This window comes from Physeter macrocephalus, chromosome 11, assembly GCF_002837175.3.
Source record: "Physeter macrocephalus isolate SW-GA chromosome 11, ASM283717v5, whole genome shotgun sequence".
NCBI classification, from domain to species: domain Eukaryota; kingdom Metazoa; phylum Chordata; class Mammalia; order Artiodactyla; family Physeteridae; genus Physeter; species Physeter macrocephalus.
Window position 1 is genome coordinate 72,028,524 of NC_041224.1, and position 6,000 is coordinate 72,034,523.

Below are 6,000 nucleotides of genomic sequence, written 5' to 3' on the forward strand. Positions count from 1 at the left end.
GGCAGCCTGTCATTGTGTTGATAGTTTTCTTCACTATGCAAAAGCTTTTAGTTTAATGTAGTGCCACACACCCCCCCTTTTTTTTTTGCTTTTTATACCTTGCCTGAGACAAATCCAAAAAATCATTGTTAAGAATGATGTCAAAGAATGTACTGTCTAGGTTTTCTTCTAGGAGTTTTATGGTTTGTGCTCTTACATTTAAGTCTTTAATTAATTTTGAGTTTATTTTTGTATATGATGTGAGGAAGTAGTCCATTTTTATTCTTTTGCATATAGCTGTCTGGTTTTCCAAAAAACATTTATTGAAGAGGCTGTCTTTTCCTCCACTGTATATTCTTTCTTCCTTTGTTGTAGATTAATTGATCATATAAGCATGGGCTTATTTCTGGGATCTCTATTTTGTTCTATTGATCTATGTGTCTGTTTTTGTGCCAGTACCATACTATTTTGATTACTGTAGCTTTGTATTATAGTTTGAAATTAGGTACCATGATACTTCTAGCTTTGTTCTTTTTCTCAAGATTGTTTTGGCTTTTTTTAAAGTTTTTAATAAAATTTCAGAATTATTTCTTCTTGTTCTGTAAAAAATGCCATTGGTATTTTGGTAGGGATTGAATTGAATCTAAATTTGGCTTGGGTACTATGGTCATTTAAAAAATATTAATTCTTCCAATCTATAAGCATGGAGTATATTTCCATTTATTTATGTCATCTTAACTTTTTTCATCAATGTCTTATAGCTTTTTTAGTACAAATCTTTTACATCCATGGGTAGATTTATGCCTGGGTATGTTATTCTTTTTGATGCAATTGTAAATGACTGTTTTCATAATTTCTCTTTCTGATTGTTTGTTATCAGTGTATATAAATGCAACAGATTTTTGTGTGTTAATTTTGTATGCTACAACTTTACTGAAGTCATAGAAGAGTTCTAGTAGTTGTTTGGTGGAATCTTTAGGATTTTTTATATATAGTATCCTGTCATCTGCAAACAGTGACAGATTTACTTCTTTCCAATTTAGTTTCCTTTTTTTTTCTTTGTCTGATTGCTGTGGCTAGGAATTCCAATACTATGCTAAATAAAAGTGATAAGAATGGGCATCCCTGTCTTGCTCCTTATCTTAAAGAAGATGATTTTAGTTTTTCACCATTGAATAAGATGTTGGCTGTGGGTTTGTCATAAATGAACTTTATTATGTTATGTTCCCTCTATACTTAATTTGTTGGTATTTTATATTAAATAAATGTTGAATTTTGTCAAAAGCTTTCTCTGTATCTGTTGAGAAGGTCATATGATTTTTATTCCTCAATTTGATAATGAGGAGTATCACATTCACTGATTTGTTAATATTAAACCATCCTTGCATCCCTGGGATAAATCCCACTTGATTATGGTCAAGTGTGATCCTTTTGGTGTACTGTTGAAATCAGTTTGCTAATATATTTTTCGGAATTTTTACATCTATGTTCATCAGTTATATTGACCTGTAATTTTCCTTTTTTTATATTGTCTTTGTCTGATTTTGGTATCAAGGTGATGCTGGCCTTGTAGAATGGGTTTGAAAACGTACTTTCCTCTTCAATTTTTTGAAATAGTTTGAGAAGGATGAGCATTAACTTTTCTTTAAATGTTTGGTAGAATTCACCTGTGAAGCCATCTAGTACTTGACTTTTGTTTGTTCGGAGTTTTAACATTAATGATTCAATTTTATTACTGGTAATTGAGTGTTTATACTTTCTATTTTTTCCTGATTCAATCTTGGCAGATTGTATGTTTTTAGGAATTTATTCATTTCTTGTAGGTTTTCCATTTTATTGGTGTATAGTTATTCATAGTAATCTCTATGACCTTTTGTATTTCTGTGGTGCTGATTGTAAATTTTCATTTTTATTACTGATTTTATTTATTTGGGTCTGCTCTCTTTCTTGATGATTCTTGGTCTCAATTTTCTATTGTTGCTTAGTCTCTATGTTTTTTTATTTCTGCTCTATGTTATTATTTCTTTTAATAACTTTTGGGTTTGTTTGTTTTTTTTAGAGTTCCTTTAGGTGGAAAGTTATACTGTTTGAGATTTGTTTGTTGGTTTTTTACAGTAGGTTTGTATAACCTACTATAAACTTCCCTCTTAAAACTGCTTTTTCTGCAAAGATTTTGGAAAATTATGTTTACATTTTCATTTGTTTCCAGGTATATTTTTATTACCTCTTTGGCTATTTAGTAGCATATCGTTTAGACTCCATGTTTTTGCATTTTTTGCTATTTTTTTCTTGTAATTGATTTCTAGTGTCATATCACTGTGGTTGCAAAAAATGCTTGATTTGATTTCAATTTTCTTAAATTTATTGAGACTTGTTTTGTGGCCTAGCATGTGATCTATCCTGCAGAATGTTCTATGTGCATTTGAAAATAATGTTTATTCTGTTGCTTTTGTATGGAATGTTCTACATATATCTATTAAGGCCACCTGATCTAATGTTTCATTTAAACTTAGTGTTTCCTTATTGATTTTCTGTATGGTTGATCTGTCCATTGAGGTAAGTGTGGTGTTAAAGTCCTGTACTATTATTATGTTACTGTCAGTTTCTTTCTTTATGTTCATTAATATATGCTTTATGTATTTAGATGGTCCTATGTCGTGTGCATAGATATTTTCAATTGTTATATCTTATTACTAGGTTGATCACTTAATCATTATATAATGTCCTTCTTTGTTTCTTGTTACAGTCTTTGTTTTATTGTCTATTTTGTCTGACACAAGTATTGCTACTCCAGATTTGTTTCCATTTGCATTGAATACCTTTTTTCATTCCTCATTTTCAGTCTGTGTGTATCTTTAGATCTGAAATGAGTCTCTTGTAGGCAGCATAGGGTCTTGTTTTTATATCTACTCAGTGCCATTCTATGTCTTTTGAGTGGAACATTCAGTCTATTACAATTACTGATAGTTATGTACTTATTGCCACTTTGTTAATTGTTTCCTGATTGTTTTGTGGGTTTTTTTTTCCTATGGTTTCTATATGAACACATATATTCTGTGGCTAGGGGGTATAGGTCTATTGGATAGAAGGAGTATCACATTGTATACTTTGCATACTTTAATAATCTTTTAAGTGATATTACCCAAGTTCACAGTTAACTACTGTTTCTTTGTTTCTATCATACTGGATAAATGTATCAACATTGAAAATTGCCCCAGTGCAATATCACTTCATGTATCACTCTAGACAGAAGAATATTGGGAAGCTTCCCGAGTTGCCATTATAACCAGTGTTACTAAAATCAAGTCAAATGTCTACCTGTGCCATTTTCCACTATAAGTTGGATGAAAGTGGTAAATTGTCAAGAGCATTAGTGTGTGTAAGGAATGCTTATTTGTTGGTAGTTGTCCTGTCTGGGTCAAGGATGAGCATAAGTATCAAGGTTATTGAGATCCCTTTGAGTGGCCTTCTAATAAGACAACACTCTCAGAATTGGCTTAATTTTTAACCTCCTCAATAATTGCACAACACCCTTACCATGTGTCTTGCATTTTTAAATCAGAGGTACTTCTACATCATAAGGTATTTATAAAGTCTTTATTGGATGGAATACAACTTTAGAATTTTCCATTTGAGATAACTACTGTGTCACTTATTTGCATAGTTCAGTACACAGGATTATAGGCTATTTGCAAAAAGTGAAAAACTCAGAGAGGAAACAAGTGTATAAATGAAATGGCAAGGGTGACAATGGATGAAGCAACTGTGATGTTTGTGGCAAGGAAAGCCTATATGATTAATTAAAATGTTATGCTTTATTTTTAATTAATTTAATGCATTGTATGATCTGATCTATTTTCCTTGTGATGTTTTGCTGCAGGTCAAAAACTAGAACAAGTTACTGTTCTTTCAAGTGAACAAGTTATTTCCAGGGAAGAAAAGTGAGCAGCTACTCTGGTACATTTGAAATTCTTATGTATTTTATGACTAGTGATGTCAGTAGTCAATGTGAGATCATTCAGAGACTCAAGGAAGAATATTTTTATGATAGATATATTTTTTCTTGTGAATGTCTCTACATGGTTCAAGGAATTCTCATTATTGTTTCTTCCCTTTTTAAAACATTTTTTAAAATAACCTGAATAATTTTGGAGAGTCATTGCCATAATTCCTTTTTTCACTATTTTGTATAGAATGACAATAATCTTGTACTTAAATGCAAGTGTGCTAAACATTGATATTTTTAATCTATATCTGGAACATTCAGAACATAGATGCTTCTACTTACATTTGTACTGTAATTATACTACATATAACTTTGCTACACTAATTACTCTTCAAATTTTTAGTTGATTAAGTTTTTTCTGTGTTTTCCCAATAGATTTTATCTAATTTTATTAGAACAATCCAAGGTCACTTTTTTCCATGTTATATATATAAGAATTCCATTATTCAAGTGCTAAATAGAATATCTACTCTACCATGTACTGTTCTTTATTCATAGTGCAGTAGATAAGCCTGAAGGAAATAAGCCTGGCTGTGGAAATGCTTATTTGTTGGGAGGGTGCTTGTCTGGATCGATGATGAGCACAACTGTCTGAGGATGCTGAGGGACTCATTCCAGATGTCAATCTGAGGTCCATATGAATGCCCCTCTAATAGGACAAATAAGACTCTCAGAGCCTGGCTCTATTTGGTAACCCCTCAGTAACAACATAATGTCACTGTTAGCATGCTTTTTTCTCTGTCACAGAAAAGGGCATTAGTGTCCTATCCTGTAAGGCAGTATACACCTTTATGATCAGTGATCCATTTTACTTTATTTTGCTCACTTTGAACAGAGTCACAAATATGACTATATATACATGTATATAGGAAATATGTTATTGAGTAATGAATGAGAAAATGAAAAGGATTGAATTAAGAAGGGGACAAGCAACTGTGATGGGTACTGAAAGTCTCAGTAATGTTGAACTAAATGAAGGGAACACTGCATGTGTACAGTAAATAATGGTAATGGAACCAAATTTTAGTTCTTTGTTATTTTTACTACTGAATATTTTCTAAGACTCTGTTTTTCTTTTTGTCATGTTTTGCTGAAATAGAAGGACTGGAATCAGGTCTTCCAATTCAGAGAACAGGGGTGAGTAGCTATTTGAAATTCGTATTTCATATTCTCTGTGCCAGGTCCTGAGGTCTCTCTGTTTATCTTTTTAGAGGCTTATTTGAGAATATTTTGATGATGTGTCCTTTTTCTCTTTGAGATCCTCACTAAGGTCACTCACATTATTGAATCTTTATAATTTCTTCTTTCATTTTAACTCTTTTCTGCTTTGATGGAAAAATGTAGAATTTTAGAGAATTTTTGGTAATTTCATAGTGGATCAAAAAATTATTGTAGTAAAATCAAAATCTTCCAAAATATTATCAGATTTTCCTCATCTGTTTTATTGTTGGGATTTCAGGATGCAGACTCAATTATTCATAGGCATTTGTGGTCACACTGCATTACATTTTTGTTTCTACTTTAATCTTTGTGGATTGGCATAAATTAGTTGTTTCTCATTTTTGCAACATGGAAAGTTGTATGTGAAATTTTGTTAGATCTCTTTAAGACCATGAAGTTTTTATACAAAAAACGTTGCCATATTCTTTTGAAACCCAAAATAGTTCAGTTTTCAATACTGTGTTGGGCTAAAAAGAAAAGGTATTATGTTAGACATATCAAATGGAGAAATATGAAATATCATATATGGCATCATTATTTCTGAAGCTTGAACTATGCATCACCAAAAAGAGTAGTCTATATGTTTCCTGGCAAGCTATGTTGAAGATTATGTGTTACCTGGTACTTTGAGATTAATGCCCTAAGGATAGGTAAACATTTTTCTTGACAAAGTTCGGTCACAGATTCTATCAAGAAGTACTTATGTTTATATTTATTATGTATTGTTTATTTATATTTAGTCTATAGAACCATAGAAGATAATTCTAAAGAGTTGATAATAACTAAAGAAAATA

At 31.3% G+C, this 6,000-nt stretch overlaps 1 non-coding gene across 1 annotated transcript; it reads left to right on the forward strand.

The window, feature by feature from the left end:
• The first annotated feature begins 4,553 nt into the window (after nucleotides 1–4,553).
• On the forward strand, nucleotides 4,554–4,620 carry LOC112061910 (small nucleolar RNA SNORD109A). Its single transcript, XR_002890435.1, has one exon. It is a non-coding gene; the product is annotated as a small nucleolar RNA SNORD109A (small nucleolar RNA).
• Nucleotides 4,621–6,000: the final 1,380 nt, after the last annotated feature.